The sequence below is a fragment of the Triturus cristatus genome, chromosome 4_2 (assembly GCF_964204655.1).
Source record: "Triturus cristatus chromosome 4_2, aTriCri1.1, whole genome shotgun sequence".
NCBI lineage: Eukaryota > Metazoa > Chordata > Amphibia > Caudata > Salamandridae > Triturus > Triturus cristatus.
Genome location: NC_140586.1, coordinates 189,442,026 through 189,464,779, shown reverse-complemented (window position 1 = coordinate 189,464,779; position 22,754 = coordinate 189,442,026). Strand labels below are relative to the sequence as shown.

General features: G+C 47.4%; 1 protein-coding gene across 7 annotated transcripts in view; it reads left to right on the top strand.

Annotated features, from left to right (window-relative positions):
- Positions 1-312: 312 nt before the first annotated feature.
- Positions 313-22,754, top strand: part of CENPM (centromere protein M) — a 461,530-nt gene continuing 439,088 nt past the window's right edge. For 3 of the 7 annotated variants that reach the window (XM_085601088.1, XM_085601086.1, XM_085601081.1), the window contains exons 1-2: positions 313-490; positions 2,779-3,037. The gene's annotated coding sequence lies outside the window, so the exon portion shown is untranslated. Of the gene's footprint in view, positions 491-2,778; positions 3,043-22,754 lie in introns of all 7 variants that reach the window. The other 4 variants (XM_085601089.1, XM_085601085.1, XM_085601082.1 and 1 more) reach the window with 2 other exon arrangements.

The window sequence follows — 22,754 nt, the reverse complement described above, 5'->3', positions numbered from 1 at the left end:
CACTGCAACTCTGACACTTCACGTCATATGTCAGGCAATGTGAATGCGGGTAGACTAGAGACTACTACAGTAGTCAGTATATAAAATTAAATTACCTCAGGCAGGCTCAGACTCGGCGGGCGCATACCGCCCAACTCATTTTATTTATTTATTCTAATGACGATGCGCATTTCAAATTTGAGTTAGGCGGCGGATGGCGGGCTACAGCCCTTCAGTGTTGCTGCGATGGGCAGGCCCGGCTGGGAGACACTGATTGGGCAGGGGGCTGGATTTTGTTCTGCGAGGGAAGGGCTGTGCTATGCGGCAGGCAGCGTGTGCGTAGATTTTTTTTCCAAAGTGCCACGCCCCGGCTCACCCGCACGCACCGTCCCGCCAAGAGTTATCAACTACCCCGACATTGAGTGCAGGCAGCCGCAGCTCTAGGCCGCCTATTGAATAAAGGCAGGCTGGCTGGCCAGTGCCCGGCTGCCCACCACCGCCAGCAGTAACCGTAAGTAGCAACGCTGCTTTTTTTGGTGGGGAGCGTGTGGGTTGCGTGACACTGTCTGCAAAGGTCACCTGCGTGGTAGGCTAGCTCCGGCTCGGCGACTAAGTCCGGGGTAACAGGTTTAAACTTTAAAGGCCCTGCACCTGCGACTGCTGCCCTTCATCCAGCCTTCTCCTGTCCCGGGCCTGGCAGACTACGTTAAGGTTTTATAGTTTTCCTGACACCGCACTTGCATTAAATTGGTGTCTCTGTTAGCACCATTTTGCATACATATGAGAAAGCTTATTATTCTGCCAGCAACTGAATTCTTGTAATCTGTTCAGCAGCCTCCGACCCCTCTGCCGCACGTGCACAAGCACCTTGGCTAGCAGGCACTCAGCGCCACCAGTTCCTCGATGGGGCTGCTCACACGAAGTCCCATTTTGTGATCAGCCCAGGGTCTCTCCCAGCTCGGAGTGGGTTACAGAGAGGGCAAAAGGTGACAGAATGTAGTGGTGCCCCAGGCCCTCACATTTAGGAAATTCTCCCTTGATAATTCTACAGATTCAGTGGGGCCCAAGTGTGTGATGTCTGAAAAAAGTGAAGCCGGCTTGACGGATTTATTGAACCTAGAAGAGACAGCTTTACTGAGTGGCCCAGAGGCTGCAAAAACATTGCCTCGAGCCCCATGCCTCTGACAGCCTCCCCTTAAGCAGGCCACCTGCGTGTTTCACAGACAGAAACTTACTTATTGACCAGGGGTCACATTAGAATGCATTTTATTACCATTTTACTTGTGGAATAGAATCACACACCCTCTGTTTGGCACATAGATGATACCGGAGAAAAATTCTTGCACACCATTCTTGAAATGTGGAAGAAAAAGTGCCCTTTGCCTCTCTAATTCTTTGCTGTGCTTTGTTTTGTGCATATATGCGGAGTAGATATGCAGCGTGTGATACGCTATTTATTACCAAAGTTAAGATTGGGGGAGGGCCATGACTCACAAGAGGCGAATATGGAAGGTGGTATTTAACTAAAACCCAGATGTAATGGTGTAAGATTGCACTGAAGAGATACATGAGTATTAGGACAGTTGTTTACCTGTGTAAAGTAATTGTTACAGCCAGGGGGTGACGAAGTAAAAAAATGTTTTCATCCTTTCAACTTTCTGTGGTAAAAACTTGAATTTGACCTTTGCCCTGTAGTAATGTATGTCTGTTAGTACAGTGGCACTAAATAACGTGTTATTGGCTATATTTATTTTCAGTTACAATGGCATACAAAAAAGTGAAAACTGCATCTCACTCTAATCTGCACCTTATAAACGGTGACTAATTTGAGCCGGTGTGCACTAGTTAAGGACACATTCATATACAGGGGGAGATTGAGTGATTTGCCCAGTTGAGCCGCAGCCAAGTCTCGAACCTGGTTCCCGTGCTCTGCAGTCGTTAGCTCTGGCCATTACGCCACGTCCTCACCCCACTTTCATGGTTAGTAGATGGTTTTGTTTTAGGCGGCACTAACAAGAGAAATGGGCTGGTGCAAGTCGCCTCCTGATGAGAGCCCCGGCACTTATTTTTTTACAAATTAAGCACTGGCAATAAGTCTCATAATGCGAATCCTATAGCATTGCAAATGCTTGTTTTCATTTTACTTGCGCTTTCAAGTCATCTCGGATGTTGGGTGCTCCCTGTGCCTCCTTAGCACTCGTCTCAGCTAACTTCAACACTCATGGTTTAAGAAGCTCGCTGAGAGAAGGAACTTTAAACTACGTAGAAAACGTATGAGACCCGAAACAGCTCTTTCAAATACCTCTCAGAATGGTAGAGTTTTTACTTCTTCATTTTACGGTGCCCTGGTTTCCATTGTTACTTCGCAGAATCATTTCCACGAGTGTAGGACTGAGCGTGCCTCAAAGTCTCTTTAAAAGTGCGTCTGAGACAATTAATTTCTAGGAGACACCGACAGCATAGAAAGGTGTGGCCGGCATCGGACCCGCCGATAATATGGCGGTCCTGCCGGCCCCCGATGACCCAATGGAGGCGGGCTTGTCGCGCACAGTAGTGACGCGACAGGCTCGCCATCCCCCCATTGGCAAACCAGGTCGTGGCCCGGAAGTGAAAGAAATCACTTCCGGGTCACGCAGGTCGCCAGCTCCCGTCCCCTCCCTGAGGGGCGAGTACTCGCCCCAAATAAAAGGCTGGGGAGCAGAGGAATCTTCCTCTTTGCCCTCCGCGCTCCCCAGCCTTGTCGTGCGACCTCATTAGGAGGTCGTAGTTTTAATATTTGCCCCTTTTCTTTTTCTTCAGGTGCTGCTGGTGGGGAGTTTCCACGTTGTGGATTTCGTGAATAATCGGCAGGGCGCTTTTACAGAGTGTGTACCAGCGAAGAGGAAGAGTGGCGTAACACTGAGATTGTGAAGAGTTTCACGAGTGCAATCGTTCAAGTCCAGGAGTTTGTAGCTCTCCGTTTTCATCGGCGTCGCTGGATCGGCGGCTGGGGTGGAACACGGACCATCGCGACGTTGTGCCGGAGTTGGTGCGCGGTTTGGGGCCCGTGAAGTTGTAGGTCGGGTAAGTGCGGGTATTGCGGTCGCGGTGCCGGAATATCTGCCCCCCAATCCCCCCCGCCCCGCACCTCCGAAGGCACGCGCACGCTCTAAATCTTGTTGTGGTGTAGCGCGAGTATATTGAGCAGCTGACGCAAGGTATTTCTGGGAGTCTTTGTGTATGGCATCGAGCGCTCCACCCGCCTGCTGCATTTCGGTGCTAAGGTCAAATTCAGAGGCTTGAAGGCAGCGCAGGAAGGTTAAAACGAAGACGAGCGGCCAGGTTGACGTTAAGCTGCATTGTTTGTGCCAATTCAAATTGATTCCATTTATTAGTGCAGACAGAGGGGGAAGATAGCATGCATTTGTAAATAAGCAAATATAGGCGCGCACAGAAGAGAAAGAAAGCATTCATTTGCACGGTTGCTGCTAGTTCAAATCTAAAGGGCGGGAACTGTAGTTACCCGGTAATGTTTGGTAATTAGGTGATTTTAGGAGCGATAAAGTACACCTTTTATTTGCATATGAAGCAGGGTTGTTTTAAACGTGTTGGGATGCAATTGAGAACATAAAGGTGTGCAAGCAACAGCAAATTCGGGTTTGCAGTGTACAGCATTTGCGCAGCATAAAACAAATATACAGTTGAAGTAGCATCAAGCTGATAATTGTTCTATAGGAGAATAAGAGGCTAGCGGACTGTGTGGTTGTCTTAAAACATATATATTGCAGATATACGGCAGTAATACTGTGCTGAGGAATTAAGTTTACCAAGAGAGCGTTCTTAGGTTGGCGTCTTGAAGGTGGTTGTCTCTAAGCTAGCATTGTACACGCGGTGTTAGTCTAAGGTCATAGCATTTCGTACATAAGTGACTATGGCAGGTAAGATGAAGCGGGGCGACAAGCGCTCTCACATGGAGTTCATGATGGAGACAATGATGCGAAAAATGTGGATAGATTGGGGAGGAATTTGGTGGATCTCAAGCAGAGGGTTGAGGGTCAAGAAGGGACCATAGAAAGACCCAGGCGCACCATAGAGGGGAATTGGATCCACTTCCAAAGCGGGTTAGGCCAAAGAAAGGGGGGTTGAAACCTAAAGCAACGACGCCAGTGTCTCAGCCTAAAGATGGGGAGGTCCCTGGTCCATCAGGAGGGGTCCCGCTTGGGGGTGTCCCTGAGAGTCCCGTGGTTCCGACATTGCCAGTAGGGGGGGTACCTATGGGGGAACCATTAACTGAGCCATTACCGGTTGTCCCGGCAAGCGTAGTACCAGTAGCCATCACGCCACAGGGCGCAGGAGTGCCAGAGACTGGGGTCCCTAAAGATAGCACAGCGGGCATAAATCCGGCTCCAGCAGATTTGGTGCCGCATTTAGCGGCGGTTCTGCCTTGGTTGGGGAAAAAAGGAATATTGTCACCAGCCTTAGGCGGGAAGGACATGCAAGGCAACCCTGAGGCAGAGGCAAGGAAGTTGATTGCACAGTTTGTGGGACCAATAGGAACAGGACACGTGCCTCTTCCTAGCCCCATTAATGGGGTTTCTCCAGGGGGCGCCAACAAAGAAGTACCAGTGATGGGCCAGGTGAAAGAGAAGCTGGCAGAGCCCGCGGGCGTGACTGCAGCAGGTAAGCAGGAAACACTGCTTATGCTGGGGGTGGGGGAATCTCGTACAGGGAGGGAGAATGTGGCTAGGCATGTGTCACGCGAATTGAAAGAACTCATTTGGTCGGGGTGCTATGTTAGCATGTTTTCGCTGCTGGTGGATGAGAGGGAGAGAGAAGAAGCTAAGAAACAGAAAGACTGGATGCTCCCCAGAGAATGGGCAAGCAAGTTGTTACGATTCAGAGTAGACAACTTAACAAATTGGATCAGGGGTTTTTCAGTATTTATGGCAGTAATGGCAGAACATTTCCCAAACATTCAGGTAGAGATGGCGTGTTACCAGAACCGCATTACCATGGCTCATGATAAGTACGGGGGATGGGGTTGGAAATTGTATGACATTAACTTCAGGAGGGCAAAGGCATCAGACCCTGCGCTATCTTGGAACATGGTGGACACGATATCTTGGTTGGATCAGTTTGGTGCACCTCAGACCAGTTTTCAGTTTAGCACAACGCAGGCGAGCAGAGGACAAGCAGGTCAAGCGTTTCACCCTCATCAGCCTTATCAGCCCTTTCGGTCTGCGCAGAACTCAGGCCCTACCCATAGCTCAGGTGGTGGAGGGGGGCGAAAGGGCACATGTTGGGATTTTAACAGAAGAACATCTACTAGGGCGTCAGACACATGTGAGTTTAAACATGCCTGCTCTATCTGCGCAAACCCTTCCCACCCAGAATCCAAGTGTCTCAAAAAATCAAGGGATAAAGCAGGGAGAAAGCAGGATTGAGGATATTGGGCACCAAGTCACACATTCCCCCATTGACGTCATAACCATGAAACCTTGGCTGAACAAGTACCCCTGTCATGCTACTGCTAGGACACTGCAAGAAGGTTTCACATATGGGTTTAGGATTCCTGCCCCGGGTTATGTAGGAATCAGTTGTCAGTGAGGACTAACCCTGGAGTGGCGGCAAATAAAATTACTAAAGAGCTACGCTTGGGCAGAATAATGGGCCCTTTTGATTGCATCCCGGTACATAATTTTGTTTGTTCACCACTGGGTGTTGTCCCCAAAAAAGAAGAGGGCGAATTCCGGTTGATCCATAACCTATCTGCACCTAGAGGCAACTCACTAAATGATGCCATCAGTGAGCAAAGTTGTAGTGTGAAATACGCGTCTTTTGATCAGGCTGTTGAAATGCTCAGGGAGCTGGACCCTGGCGCCTTGATGGCAAAGTCCGACATTGAATCGGCATTCCGCCTTTTACCGGTTCACCCAGAGGATTTTAACCTACTAGGCTTTAAGTTTCAAGACAAATTCTACATGGATATGTGTATGCCCATGGGTTGCTCAGTCTCCTGCGCCTATTTTGAAAAGTTCAGTTCATTTTTGGAATGGGTTCTTAGACAAGTGACCGGGCACCAGTCTGTCATGCACTATCTAGATGACTTTCTTATCCTGGGGTCGGCGGGCTCCCAGAGGTGTGCGTGGGTACTGCAGGAATTATGCACACTCATGCGGGCTTTTGGGGTTCCCCTGGCGCCGGGAAAGACAGTTGGACCAACGACAAAGATAGAATTCTTAGGTATTGAGCTAGATTCTGTTCAGGTCTGTTTTCGCTTGCCAGAAGATAAGATTAAGAAATTCAGGGTAACTCTACAACAATGCTTAGCTAAGGAGAAGGTTACCTTGCATCAGTTGCAGCAAATGGTAGGGCAGTTGAACTTTGACCTTAGAGTGATCCCAATGGCACGCCCATTTTCTCGCTCTATCGCCCAAGCCATGACCGGACTTCAAGAAAAACATCATCATACCCAGCTGTCGTCTGAGGTCAAGCAGGACATGCGGATTTGGATGGCATTCCTGCAAGACTTCAACGGCAAGGTGGTCTGGCCAAGTCCACCCACTACGTCTGCAGAGCTAGGTTTATGGACTGACTCTGCGGGTAGTGTTGGATTTGGCGCCATACTTGGCAATGAGTGGGTGGCGCACAGGTGGCCAGACGCATGGGTGCAGACTGGTCTGACAGCTAACATTGGTTTCTTAGAATTGTTACCTATCTGGGTCGCCTTAACAGTATGGCCGGACAGGTTGCGTAACCAATCAGTGGTATTTTGGTCTGACAACATGACTGTGGTAAAGTGCATCAACCAGCAGGCAGTGAGATGTAAGATGATCCTCCGCTTGTTAAAGGAGATTGTTCTTTTGTGTATGAAGGAGAATATACTGTTTAAGGCTAAACATGTCCCAGGTGTTTTGAATAATGCTGCTGATGCACTCTCTCACTTCAAGATGTAGGTCTTCAGAACACACCTCCCTTCTGCAGAAGCGAACCCAACACCCTTCCCAGACGTATTTTGGCTGATTGGTGCCCCCAACTACCGAACCGCGTGGCAGCTAGCTTAGCTCCCAGGACCAAGAAAGCCTATGAGGGGGCGTTTTGGACCTGCACTTTTTTAGGGAAGGAATGGGTGGAGGATTGGCACACCCCGAGTGCACTGCTGAGCTACTTAGGCGCATTACATGATGAGGGACGCTCAGTGGCGGCGGCCAGGCGACACGTGGCAGCGATATCTTTCTTTGCCCAAGCTAGGGACAAGGGGGATCCCACTGATAGCTTTACAGTCAGGAAGGCTCTAAAGGGTTGGCAGCGCATTCAGGGGAATACACCCGATTCAAGGCATCCGATAGGAATGGAACTACTAGCCGCCCTAATGGTCACGTTGGACGCCGTCTGCACAACAAGAGAGGAAGCTTTATTATTCAGTGCGGCCTTCTCACTAGCATTCTATGGCGTATTTCGCATTGGGGAATTGGTCGCCCAGAATAAGCAGGATGCACAGGGCGGTTTACAGTGGGATCATGTGAAAATTCAGGGTGATGCCCTATTAATATGCATTAAAAAGTCCAAAACTGATCAAGAGGCAAACGGTGAAGGGTTCGTTTTGCTTAGAGCACATGGCAATCCATCCTGCTCGGTAACACAATTGGAAGCATTTTTGAGTCAGAGATCTCCTTTAAGGTGTGGGACTCTATTAATCCATGCAGACGGTACGCCTCTCACCCGGTTTCAGTTTAAAAGGGTTATGGACATGGCAATTCAGCGGATAGGTTTGGATCCTGCGTGCTTTGGAACTCATTCGTTTAGGTTAGGGGCTGCAACCGAGGCAACGGCGAGGGGGTTACACAGCAGCAATGTCAAGAGAATTGGGAGGTGGTCCTCCAATTGTTATAAACGTTATGTGCGGCTGCACATGTTGTAAGTGGGCCGTGTGCACTGTACTAATGCGTGTCTTTTTGCTTAAACTCTACAATTTCTCGAGCCTGTCACGCAGGGGGCAAACTGGCGTCGGAACATCCACGAACACAAGACGGTTTTGCAACTCTGCCAGCATCAGGAACACAGGTGGTTTGGATTATTGGCAATTCCTATGTGACACGTTTGAAGGCTTTTTTCTGTTCAGGTAACTACAGAGACAGGGCAGAGCAAGCTGGTCTAGAAGTTGCATTCCATGGGAGGGGGGGGGGCCTTCATTTGAATCAATGCAGGGGTTTTATAGGGGATTTGTGGAAGAAAGGTGTCTCCGTCCGGATATCATTATCCTACACCTGAGAGGGAATGATCTGGTGAATCTTGGTAGGAGGGGGCTGGTGGAATCCATAATCATAGAAGTGGGTTGGTTAGCAAAAACATGCCAAGGATGCACCATCGCATGGTCACAGATGGTACAAAGATGTCAATGGAGGGGGGGGAGTCTGTAAGGGCACTGAACCACTCAGTAAGACGTATCAACAACAAGATAGAGAGGTTGTTAAGGTCTCCTCATTTGCAGACGATCGCCCACGGGTGTATCAGGGGGGACCCGGGCTTCCTAAAAGACGGTGTCCATTTATCAACTGAGGGGAATGCAATCCTATCGGAGAATCTGCTGGCGTGGTTGTTGGGCTTGAGGAGCAGGGCATGACTTCCTAGTTAGCCTAAGGTTAGGGGGGCCAGATAGTCGGGCAACTATGCTGGCCTGTGGCGGTAAGGTCATGATTGGTGAGCAGTAAATTTAAGGTCCTTAGGGGCGGCGCCATTTCTTGAATGGGGTCGCCCAAGGGGGAGGGACAAGTCGTCCCTCCTAGAACTCTCCAGGGGGCAGTTACAGCCGTTGTGGCTGTATGGATGCGGGGGAGAGGGGAGTTACGCTTTACCTAGGCTGGTTGGCCACCCCGCACGTGCACAATGGCGCCAGTAAAGGGCGCAGAACTGCAAGGGCCTCCGATGGAGATAGTATACAGGGCGTACGGGGGTAACTGGGGGGGGGAAGTACCCTCACGGTGAACGGGCCCTCTGCGCATGCGCACTCAGGCGGGAGGGCGGGGTTTAATTGATAAGGATCTGACGCCAGTTATTCACCTTGCCGTAGGCTCAAACATGGATATGCAGAAAATGATTGCCATTATGATTATGAATGATGTTATGCTTAGATTCGGATAGGAATAACTTGTATTAGAGTTATGTTAAGGATAGCCATCTGATATCTGTACATTCTAATGTAATCCAATGTCAATTATGATTATCTGCGTAAATTATGTAAAATTAATATTCACTGTTGGATTAATTTTGTAATAAATACGGCCGGGGGTTATCTACGACCCCCTTTTCCAATTAAACTCTTGTTCCTGATATTCTGTGGGTCTGAACAAGGGAGGAGGGGGTATAGGTAGTACCAGGCCATATAGAAAGGTGGGGCCGGCATCGGACCCGCCGATAATATGGCGGTCCTGCCGGCCCCCAACTACCCAATGGAGGCGGGCCTGTCGCGCACAGTAGTGACGCGACAGGCTCGCCATCCCCCCATTGGCAAACCAAGTCGTGGCCCGGAAGTGAAAGAAATCACTTCCGGGTCACGCAGGTCGCCAGCTCCTGCCCCCTCCCTGAGGGGCGAGTACTCGCCCCAAATAAAAGGCTGGGGAGCAGAGGAATCTTCTCTTTGCCCTTCGCGCTCCCCAGCCTTGTCGTGCGACCTCATTAGGAGGTCGTAGTTTTAATATTTGCCCACCCACTATCCCCTAGATTAAAAAGTTGTGTTATGTACGTGCAATTGTCTTCTTTTTTCATCCCAGGTTGTGATGTGTAAATAACTTATTTTTCCCATTTTTAAAGTAAAATTGTCGTATTTTAGTGCGATTCTGTGGTCAGGTGGTAAGGTCATGATTGGTGAGCAGTAAATTAAAGGTCCTTAGGGGGCGACGCCATTTCTTGAATGGGGTCGCCCAAGGGGGAGGGACAAGTCGTCCCTCCTAGAACTCTCCAGGGGGCAGTTACAGCCGTTGTGGCTGTATGGATGCGGGGGAGAGGGGAGTTACGCTTTACCTAGGCTGGTTGGCCACCCCGCACGTGCACAATGGCGCCAGTAAAGGGCGCAGAACTGCAAGGGCCCCCGATGGAGATAGTATACAGGGCGTACGGGGGTAACTGGGGGGGGGGAAGTACCCTCACGGTGAACGGGCCCTCTGCGCATGCGCACTCAGGCGGGAGGGCGGGGTTTAATTGATAAGGATCTGACACCAGTTATTCACCTTGCCGTAGGCTCAAACATGGATATGCAGAAAATGATTGCCATTATGATTATGAATGATGTTATGCTTAGATTCGGATAGGAATAACTTGTATTAGAGTTATGTTAAGGATAGCCATCTGATATCTGTACATTCTAATGTAATCCAATGTCAATTATGATTATCTGCGTAAATTATGTAAAATTAATATTCACTGTTGGATTAATTTTGTAATAAATACGGCCGGGGGTTATCTACGACCCCCTTTTCCAATTAAACTCTTGTTCCTGATATTCTGTGGGTCTGAACAAGGGAGGAGGGGGTATAGGTAGTACCAGGCCATATAGAAAGGTGGGGCCGGCATCGGACCCGCCGATAATATGGCGGTCCTGCCGGCCCCCAACTACCCAATGGAGGCGGGCCTGTCGCGCACAGTAGTGACGCGACAGGCTCGCCATCCCCCCATTGGCAAACCAAGTCGTGGCCCGGAAGTGAAAGAAATCACTTCCGGGTCACGCAGGTCGCCAGCTCCTGCCCCCTCCCTGAGGGGCGAGTACTCGCCCCAAATAAAAGGCTGGGGAGCAGAGGAATCTTCTCTTTGCCCTTCGCGCTCCCCAGCCTTGTCGTGCGACCTCATTAGGAGGTCGTAGTTTTAATATTTGCCCACCCACTATCCCCTAGATTAAAAAGTTGTGTTATGTACGTGCAATTGTCTTCTTTTTTCATCCCAGGTTGTGATGTGTAAATAACTTATTTTTCCCATTTTTAAAGTAAAATTGTCGTATTTTAGTGCGATTCTGTGGTCAGGTGGTAAGGTCATGATTGGTGAGCAGTAAATTAAAGGTCCTTAGGGGGCGACGCCATTTCTTGAATGGGGTCGGCCAAGGGGGAGGGACAAGTCGTCCCTCCTAGAACTCTCCAGGGGGCAGTTACAGCCGTTGTGGCTGTATGGGTGCAGGGGAGGGGGGAGTTACGCTTTTCCTAGGCTGGTTGGCCACCCCGCACGTGCACAATGGTGCCAGTAAAGGGCGCAGAACTGCAAGGGCCCCCGATGGAGATAGTATACAGGGCGTATGGGGGTAACTGGGGGGGGAAGTACCCTCACGGTGAACGGGCCCTCTGCGCATGCGCACTCAGGCGGGAGGGCGGGGTTTAATTGATTAGGATCTGATACCAGTTATTGACCTTGCCGTAGGCTCAAACATGGATACACAGAAAATGATTATGATTATGAATGATGTTATGCTTAGATTCGGATAGGAATAACTTGTATTAGAGTTATGTTAAGGATAGCCATCTGATATCTGTACATTCTAATGTAATCAAATTGCAATTATGATTATCTGCGTAAATTATGTAAAATTAATATTCACTGTTTGATTAATTTTGTAATAATTACGGCCGGGGGTTATCTACGACCCCCTTTTCCAATTAAACTCTTGTTCCTGATATTCTGTGAGTCTGAACAAGGGAGGAGGGGGTATAGGTAGTACCAGGCCATATTGGAGAGAACTGAGCTAGGGACCAACCACCTTGTCTCCGAGAGCGAAAGCACTACCCAAGTAATCAAAATATTTAAATTGGGCAACAAATGTTATTAAAAATGATAGAGACTAACATGTAAAAAATGTATTTTCATCATTTCTAAGGGCCTCATGTAGGTGGCATACACTTTACCGATTCTAAAATACCGAATCATACCGATTCGGTATTTAAGAATCGGTAAAGTGTATGTAGGTAAAAATTCGGTAAATGTTACCGAATCGGAGTGAGTCGGTAATTACCGATTCGGTATTTACCGATTCGGTAATGAGGCATACCTTCCCATTGAGGGGAAGGTATGCCTCATTACCGAATCGGTAAATACCGATTCGGTAATGGGGGAGCACATGCAAGGGTGGCAGGGTATCACATTGACACCCTGTTGCACCCCTGATTCGGCCATGTGTGCACATGTGGCACACATACATGCCCTAAGGGCATGTATGTCTGCCACATGTGCACACTTCTAAGCGCTTTTAAATGCTTTTAATCATCCATACTTTATTTACAACCAACTATTAGTTGGTGGTAAATACCGACTCTAAACAACACCCACACAGTCCCCCTACATCTGATTTCTGTATTCGGAATTTACCGAATCGGTAAAATTACCGAATCGGTAAAATTACCGATTCGGTACAATTACCGAATCGGTACAATTACCGAATCGGTAATTTTACCGATTTGGTAAATTCCGAATACAGAAATTCACCCCCTACATACCAAAAGCCAAAATACCGGTCGGTAACGGTATAATTACCGAAAATCGGCCGTTACCGACCGGTATTTGGCTACCTACATGAGGCCCTAAGTGTTGCTGTTGTTTGCATGCGATTATGTCGTGAATTGAGTGGCATATATTGAAAGTAACATTTTCTTAAAGTATCAAACAAGGATACTTATGCCCTGGCTACTGTGATAGGAGTAGCCAAAACGTGTCAGTTGGGCATGTTGTCTATTTACATGGTCTATTTTGTTATTAAGTGTGAAGCAAGATTATTTTCTATTAAACATACAATTAAGAATTTTGAACCTGAACTGAACAACCAACGTGTTCGCAAGCTAGTTGATTAAAGAAAATGACATATAGTAAAGAACAGTGAAGGGCCCTTCATCATGCAGTTTGGTCAAATGTGGAAGCTAGGATTTGAGCCCAAGTTTCTTGGTTATATAGTGTGGAATTTAGACACCGTAGAGCTACACCTTTTTTTTCCTTTTTGTTCACCAAACTTAGGGGCATATCAGCAACAACCGGCGATAATTATCGCTAAGCGCACTTAGCGCTAGGATAATTATCGCCGGCTAGCGTGGATTTTTATCGCTGAGATAGCGTGCTATTAGCAACGCTTATCTCAAGAGCGATAAAAATCCTAGCGCTAACTGCCTAACGTGAGATTATCGCTGGAAACCCAGCGATAATCTCACGAAATGTGGCGTTAGCTTGTTGATAGGGACTCACAAACTTAGCCATGCTATCCACTTTCCATAGGATATCATGGCTAAGTCAGTCCTGAAGCAGGCGTAAGGAAAGTAGCGATAACAAGGGGTATCGCTACTTTTCTTGCCGCTATGCTTCATAGCGTGGGGCTTGATGATAGGAGAAATGTCGCTTAGTGACATTTCTCCTGTCATGTCAGGAACGCCCACTTTGCATCTCATTAGAGATGCAAAGCTGGGCGTTAAGAATAGGTGCGCTAATGCAAGGTTTCACGCGTTAGCGTGACCTTGCTAAATAGGCGATAAAATTATCGCCGCTTTTCGGCCGAAAACGGCCTCAAAAGCAACGATAATTTTCTATCGTCGCCTTCTAAATATGCCCCTTAGTGCTTTGTGTTCAATTATGTCATGAATTCATATTAGTACCTGGAGTTCAATAAATCCCCTTATAACACCTTAAATCAAACTGACACTAAATACACTAAAATAAGATTTAAAGGTGCTCTTTTCTGTTTAGAATGTTTAAAATGATCCTGAAGATCAGAGACCATTATAGAACTTGTCTGTCATGGTCGACTGAATATGTCTCCTTGAAATACTAGTGATGTGCATATCACTGCCGTGGCGACAGACTTTAACTCACTGGACAGAAACATTCTCATATTGTATAAAAATGGTGATGGACTGCTACTGTTGAATAAAATCTCAGTTGTCTGTAACTGTACTTCCTTTTCTAACCAAAACATTAGAAAACATTCAAAACATTTTCATCAGAAAGATCAGATCAAGAAAAAAACAGCCTTCTGGAATCAAATCAATCTCCCTTCAGGGAGGAATGAAGCACAGAAACAACAGCACTAAAGATAACGAAGATGCCCTAACGACCATGTTCACAAGTGTGGCTTGCATCCTAGTCCTCCTTGACCTTACAGCATTTCATACAATCGTCAAAAGCCCTTACCAGCATCCTTCAAAACAAGCATTTGCAATGTAATTGGTCTCGCGTTTGTGAGACTTTAAGCTATTAGAATTGTAAATGACAATGCTTTTTATTTGTGTTTTAAAAACCAAAACATAAATAAAAGGCATTGTCGTTTACAAATCCAATAGCTCAAACTCGTGTAAATGCGAGACCTATTGCATAGAGAATGCTTGTTATTTCTAGGAACCAAGTTGAACTCAGTTACAGTAAGTACTTTTCATTTGCCATACTTTCAAATACTGGCAATAGATTTCTATAGAATCAATCAGTACTTTGCAGGTGCATGAAATGCTTTTCGGTACAGACAGAGATACTTTGCATTTAGGATCACACTTAGTAGAATACAGGGAGAGACCAGTGAAATCCTATGGGGAAAAGATAGGTGAGTAACTTACAAGTAAGTAAACGGTTCTCAAGTTCAGTCTTCAGGAGTTGTGGTCAACACTGAGCCAGGGTCTGACCAAAGTAGGTGTGCACCACCAGTGGCACAGGAGAGGCTGAGTGCAGAGGTCACTGGGTCCAATGTTATCCGCTCGGGGCACCTCAAAGAGGGACCGGGTACAGGTAAGCAGCTGTGAGCCAAGGACATAGGCCCTGGGGGTTAAGATCAGCACTGAAGGGGCCACCAAAGAGCATTGAGTCTGCACCACCAGCGCCACAGGGGTGGCCGGGTGCGGGGGCCCCATTGAAATCAGTGTAGATCCTCAGTTGGGGACAAAGGCTGCGTGCTCGGTTCCGGAGGTTGGCTAAAGAAATCCCACAACTAGAAAAGTAAGTTGGATAGTGGGGGATGCCTGGATACCATCGGTTGGGTACACCACAGCTGAGGGAGTGCGGGGTGTCTTTCGGCATTGGGTTATCTCACCAGATCTGGTAGCGTTCGGGGGGAACCTTCAAGTTGAGGCTGCCGGTGCCGAGGGGAAGGTCAGGAGAGGTCGTCCAACGCTGGATCTGAAGTCAGGAGCGCAGAGGAGATGTTACTGGGTTGGTGGTCCACCTGGACTCGGGCCGAGGGCATTGAGTGCAGAGTGGTGCATTGTCGCGGCTCTGCATGGAACCGGAGGCTTGTAGTTTGTTTCTTGGCTGGACAAATCCGGTGTCAACATGAGACAAAAGTATTTTTCGAAGACAGCACAGGTCCTCCGGGGATCTTGAGGTTGCTGGCTGCGAGACACGCAGATTTCTTGAAGCAGGGTCGCTGGAGGAGGTGACAGGCCGTTAGGGCAGGGGCCAAGCCAGTCTTCGACTTCTTCTCTACTGCTGCACTGCTCTCCGGTCCTTCTTCTTCTTGGGTCATAGAATCAGAGAAATAAGGTTCAGGAGAGCCCTTAAATACTAAATTTAAGGGATTTACTCAGGTCGGAGCAGTAGCCAATGGCTACTCTCTCCTAGGGTGACTACACCAATGGGTGCCCCCTCCCTTAGGGGAGAGGCCACATCTCTGTTCCTATTGGGCCTAAGTGGGGCATGAACAGGGGGGTGGGCAAATCAGCACATCACGAGGTGAGAGTCTAGGAGGGTCACTGTCAAGTATTTCTATTCCTGCCGGGGGGGGGGGGGGTGTAAAGCACCTCCACAAACGGCAGGCTTTGTTCCTGACCTCCGAGTGCAGAAAGGCTCACGCCCCATGAGGTCAGAAACCTGGCTGGCGGGGACCAGTCATCCAATACACTAGAAGTTAGTCGTTTTTCTGGGGGCATCTCTGTGATGCCCTCGGAGTGCATTTTATAATAAATCCAACACTGTCATCTGTATGGGTTTATTCTGCTGAGAAGTTTTCAGTAAAGCCATCATAGAGCTGTGGCGTTTATATGACAAATCTCCAACCCATGTACTCAAAATGGCTTCACTGTACTTACAATGTCAGTGAATGGCACAGACACTGTAGGGGGATACTACTCATGCAGCTATGCCCTCACCTGTGGTATGATGCACCCTGCCTTAGGGCTGTAAGGCCTGCTAGGGGGGTGACTTACCCATGCCACAGGCAGTGTTGGTAGACATGGCACACAGGGATGTGTAAAAGAATAATTATTGCGCACACCTATTTATATGCTCTTTCTGGGAAGCCTTTAATTAATGCTTAACAAGATTATTTTGAATGTTTAGTGTGCTGATCAGGAACATGTCACTACCCGACAAATGTAAAACATTAAACTATATAGCTTAGTGTCTCTGGACACTTGAAACCTGAGGGCACAGCTGGTGAATTTATCCCTCCAAACATTCTTTTTAAACACAAATTTAAATGATACTTTTGTGACTACCTTCACTATTCATTACAAGTTGTTTATTTCAATATTAAATCAAATGTAAAACATCTATACATTTATTTTTATTAAACACATTAATGTTCTGTGTTTGTTTTACATTAACTAATCATAATTAAACATTGGCCTATTTAACAAATGGAAATTGCGAATCCGATCACGTCTGTTGCACAATGCATTTTGGGAGCGCTCCCTTCTTCAGGGGCCAAACAATGTTATGAATCCAACGCACGAGTTCTCGTTTCTGAACACAACCTTAATGAGACTTGCTCCAGTAATTCTCCACTCATCAACTTGTCACCGTATTATACGCTGGTGAAAATCACGTACAGCATGTTGAGGCTGGGTAATCCTTTTTGGCACAACTACACTAGACCTGTGTTTTCTCCTTCCGTTCAAAACTGATATCCCAACGTTCGACACAGGTATGTGTGCCATGTCGACTCTTCAGTTCGGTCTGCACCAAAACACGCAGCCTGCATTAGCAGTGTTTGGGTGTTAAGGGGAGAGGTTTTTGAGGGTGGCATAATACATGCTGCATGCCCTCTCTGATCACAAGGCCCTTGGTACCAGGGGTACCTTTTACAAGGGAGTTACATGTGGCCCAGAGGTTTCCTAATTGTGGAAACCTATGTACAGTTTTTGGGAAAGAACACAGGCGCTGGGAACCTGAATGCCAGGGTCCCAGGGCATACCCAACCAAAGTGCATCAGAAGCCTGCCAAAAAGTGGGGGGTTTCTGCAACAGAAACCCACTTTCCTACAACCTGATTATGCAGACTCGACTGTCATAGGACAATATCTCTGGCCCAACTTGTTTTGGACACAAAACCTTTTTATTAATTTCTTCAGAGCGAACTTGGGCATGAAAGATTCTATATTCAGATTGATTGCTAAAGTTTCATTAGCTCGCGTAAAAGACCTGAAGAACGTGCTCCATACTTTTAGGTGGGGAAAAAATGTCAACCTTCAAGGCTGCCCATAAAGGTCCGTCCTCCACAAAGGAGTGAGTTTCCTCACCTCAAGACGGCATCCATGGAAAATGCGTAAGAGGATAATGAGCCAAACACCAGGCGTGTAGCATGGGGGGCTGCGAGTGTATTAAAATTGCATATCTGGCGAAACATTCGACCTTTAATCCCCTTGAAAGAGCACCAGTAATTTATATCTAACATCTTTGCACACATAGCACAAAGAAGGGGAGATTTTGGCCTTATAAACTGACAAGACATGTCCAAAATGACATCTCCCATAAATGTTATCAGATCTATACATGGTGTTGGTCTTAGAGAGAGCCTTGCTCACACAACGCTTTATGTGACCAATATCCTGTGCATTTTTGTAGAAAACCTTTCTGAGATAAAGAAACTAGTCCTCTATTTCAAATGTATCAGTACCGAAATATCAAATAAATTCCCTCTTTAGTCTTGACCCATTCTTTCGAAAGATCAAGACTTTGGAAATATTAATGTTCAGAAAATGGACTTCGGCATACTTTGACAATTCTACTACATGGTGCTGTAAACCAATGGGAGTTAGGTCCATAATGGCTGCATCATCGGCATATATTAGAGAGCCAGTGGACATGCACCAATTCTTGGTGGATCACACCCCACTTTATTTAAGATGCCTGGAAGATTAAAAATATATAAAGAAAACAAAAGGGGAGCCAACAGACAGCCTTGCTTAAGACCATTACGTGTTTTAACCTTACGGGATAAACCCTGCGTCCCTCCCATCAAAATTTAGCAGAACCAGGTATCCATGTGTAACTTCATATTAAGACCCAGAAGGTAGTGCGAAACACCCAAAAGAAGTAGCTTCCTCCACATCATTTGTCAATCTCTGCTATCAAAAGCTGTGGAGAAATCGATGAATGCAGTGTAGATCGGCATACCCCTGGAAAAGGCGTATTTTTCCACTACCGTTTGAAGAACAGCAATATTATCTTGTGTACTATGGTTCCTCCTAAAACCAGCTTGTTCCGTAGGAGTAATAGTCTGGTCTTGGGCCCACTGCTGTAAATGACAAAGTATACTCTTGGCGAATAATTTGTCAGAAGCATCCAGCAATACTATCTGTCTAAAACTTGCCAGGGAGGATTTAGGACCCTTCTTCCACAACGGTACAATGACACTACCATTCCATGGCCAGGAGGTTTTCCCAGAATGGTAGCAATAGATAAATAGCTGGACGAGGAAAGACCCCCAAGCTGCAGCCTCCTTTTTAATCACCGCAGTGGGAACCTTGTACGGTCCCAAATCACTGGGATTTCTAGCATTCTTTATAAACCCCACGATCATGCACAGAAGAGGCACATACACCAAGAGTGAGACCTCATTCACACAAAGAGTTACGGGGATATCTAACTTGGTATTACTCGCATACAACTGTGAGATATAATCCACCCAATATTTTCTGGAATAGGGATTGCCTGAGCCTTCACCCTAGAGTAACAGTATTCAGCGATCAAACACCAGTACTTCCTGGAGTCTCTAACACTTGCAGTCTCTCTTAGATTGATCCATTTTAAATCACGTTCCCTTCTACTTTCATGGAGTTTGCGACTGGTTCAAAACCATTTAAGTCAACTTTAGGCATTTTCTGGAAAAAACAGTAATAACTGAATTGGATTTAAAAATATGTTGCTGGGAGCATCTAGCCCCACGAGCAGATTTTCTTACTTTAGGATTTTGGGTAGGGGAAGAAGAAATTACTTGCCCAGAGCGCAATTGCTCCAGTCATTGTAGTCTCACAAAGCCTCCTTCAGAACCCACACCTGCGAGTTTATTGGCTGCAAAACAGTCCAAAGAAATGTGCCCACTCACCCTAATCAAGGTCTCAGGAACACGCTCAGAGTACCAATACGCACTACATAATCTGCGTCAGCTATGCCACTGCAAAAAATGACACCAGCAACCCAGCTGGGCCGTTTTCATGAATCTGTGGTCGTTTTCAGACAGGGCAGTATACAGCAAAGGTGACAGTATTAGCAGTTGATAGGAGTAATAGCATGCAGGCTAACAGCAGGCAGGGCATAGAGATCGGGACAAGCCAGGACGTCTGAGTGGCAAGCAATAGATGAACATGTGTGGAGAGAGCAGGCTCCCCTTCTGGAGGCGCAAACCGTACTGACCTAATGTCATCTGCCTCTGCTCCTCCGAGGGGGCCTGGGGCCTAAGCCTCTGCTGCATACTGGCTTGCCCACCAATAACATGTACATAATTTCTGGCATCGTTCTATGTATATAAATATCCTGTACACCAACACACAGATAACGATTGAAATCTGCACCATCTACATTAATATATACAGAATGCATAGAATCCATACCAGCAAATAGCCGATGCGTGGGATCCCTCCAGATGCCTCGCGCAGGGTCGCGTGGCCAGGCCACTCCAGGAAAGTGTGCAACACTCCAAACAGAAACGCAATGCTGCTTTGAACCTGCACTCTCAGAAGATTTCCATTTGTTTCACGCAGAAAAGGTTCCTCGAGCCTTCCTCCTTTCGGCTGAATTGTCCACAAGCCCCTGGCATTCGGGTCTGAGAAGCTGATTACGCTGCATCCCTCATCTTATCACGACTGGACTACTGCAATGGGCTCTACCTAAACATGCAAGAGCGCCATCTAAATAGATTGCAGACTCTGCAAAATGCGGCAGCAAGACTAGTGACAGGCACCCCTAAATTCGAAACGGTAGCCAAAGAAATTAAAAGACTACACTGGCTGCCCATTAGGAACCGGGTGCAATTTAAGTCACTATGTATTGTCTTTAAGGCACTACACGGTCTGGGCCCTGATTACCTGACTCACCAGTTCAAATGGTACACTCCCACAAGAACCCTACCCTCTCTAGGTGCCAAACTAGTGAGCGTATCACACGTAAAGAAAGCCTCGTGGGGAGGAAGAAGTTTCATCACAGGTGCGGCCAAAGCGTGGAATGCCCTCCCCTGGAGTTTGAGGAACTCCTCCGACCTCCTCGCATTCAGGAAGCAACTGAAAACCTGGCACTTTAAATTATAGTCCCCTCCAGCTACATTTCCGTGGTACCCGGTCTCAATAGAGTAAAGCTACCAGCGCCAGGACACCCTCTGGTAATCGTGCGCTTTACAAGTATTATTAACATAACACCCTATGGAATCGGGGGTGATCCTGTCACCTTTTCCACCACACAAGCACTTACACCAACTTTCTGCTTGCGTACATTAACAAGTGCACACAGGCTGAACGCTGCTGTTAAATAAAGGCAGTACAGCTCTGACTATGTGCCAGTTTTCAAAGGTTCTGCAATACCTAACTAACCCTTTTCCCATCCCCTGCCAGGGCAGGTGGGAGGCTTATCAGGCATCTGCAGTTTTTTTCCTCTCATTTTTAGGTCTCGCCTGAGCTAGCGCTTTAGCGCTGCTCTCGCGAGAGCTTTTGTAAAAGGGGGATTTGGAAGTGCAAACCAGTGCTTTCAGGCCGCCAACTACAGTGCATGTGCGCCGGGCGCGCGCACCATTCGGCAGCCTGCGTGATCATTTCGCGGCCGCTTTGATGTTCTCAGTGAGACGCGGGCCACTGAGAACATCAAAGCGGCCGCGAAATGATTACTTTCACTTTCGCCGCCGCACGGCCGCTTGTTCTAATGTAAACCCGTTTAGTTCTTTACGTACTTCTCGCTCCCCGTCCTTATTTCTCATCTTTACCCCTCGCGTTTTCGACTCTCAGACATTTCTTCTACTTAGCCTCATATTCGCGCGCCACTGGCTTGCTTGAAGGGAGCCCGTTTTCAGTGACTGTGGGCGCGGGATTTGTACAATTAGATGCAACTTGAAACGATTCAGCTCTCTGAACACTCATTCGATTTTATGATACTGGCAACGGAGGAGTGACCTGACATAATTTTGTTGCGTTTACTTAGCAGCACAAAAACAGAGGCCTTCAATTTAAAGGAATAGCTGAATTATGAAAGGATGAATAGGCATAACGCTTTGCAGAGAAACAAACTTATTACTAAGGTGTTGATTTACAATTGTGCAGACAGCGTACTCTGTCACAGATGTGGCGGAATACCCTGTCCCCCAAAACCTTGCCCCTTCCACCTTATTTAGACTTGGGTAGACTGCCAGCTTCCGTTGACGGAGCCGCTGTAGGCTCAATCGATGGAAAGCTTCCGCCGACGGCCTGATGGAGAAGGGGCCATTAGAGGAAAGACTTTCCACCCCTCTCTTTATTAAAGGTAAATCCTGCTGGTGAAGGACGAATAAAATAACAAGCATTTGAAATGAACTAGGTCTCGTAATTATGCGAGTTTGAGCTATTGGCATTATAAATGACAATGCCTTTTATTTATGTGTCTGTTTGTAAAACATAAATAAAAGGCATTGTTATTTACAATGCCAATAGCTCAAACTCGCGTAAATGCGAGACCTATTGCATTAAAAATGCTTGTTTAGCAGTGCATTTTGTGCTCTGTTTGGGAATGGAGGACTGGGGCAGCAGCACTGAGCAGTCATCAAACAAACGTGTGTCATTAACACACGGATGTGAGCTTTCCCCCTATCAAAGCCGAAGGTTTCACATACGTTACTTCCTTAGCTGCTCAACTGGTACTTGAAAACAGGGAGACACAAGGTGACGGAAACCACTAAGGAATGCTGTTTTAATTCTTTAATCTTGATCCAACCCCCCGTATATTTCAGACTCATATATGTGAAATGAGTTCTCTGTACAACCAAGCTGGTCCCAACAAGGCTTGTCTTTACTTGCATTATGACACCTCTGCATTTATAATGGAAAAATCAAAGTGCAAGTAGCAGGACGGAAAGGCATCAACATACGAGATGAACTAGCCCTATCTTTCACCTCGGTTTCTCCGATCCTCCCTCGGTTTCTCCGACCCTCTCTCGGATTCTCCGACCCACCCGGGGTTTCTCCGAGTCCGACCCGCTCTCTTCTGTCTCCGACCCTCTCTCGCTTTCTCCGACCCTCCCTCGGTTTCTCCGATCCTCACTCACTGTCTCCGACCCTCCCTCGGTTTCTCCGATCCTCTCTCACTGTCTTCGACCCTCCCTCGGTTTCTCCGACCCTCTCTCGGATTCTCCGACCCACCCGGGGTTTCTCCGAGTCCGACCCGCTCTCTTCTGTCTCCGACCCTCTCTCGCTTTCACCGACCCTCCCTCGGTTTCTCCGATCCTCTCTCACTTTCTCCGACCCTCCCTCGGTTTCTCCGATCCTCACTCGGTTTCTCCGATCCTCTCTCACTGTCTCCGACCCTCCCTCGGTTTCTCTGATCCTCCCTCGATTTCTCCGACCCTCTCTCGGATTCTCCGACCCACCCGGGGTTTCTCTGAGTCCGACCCGCTCTCTTCTGTCT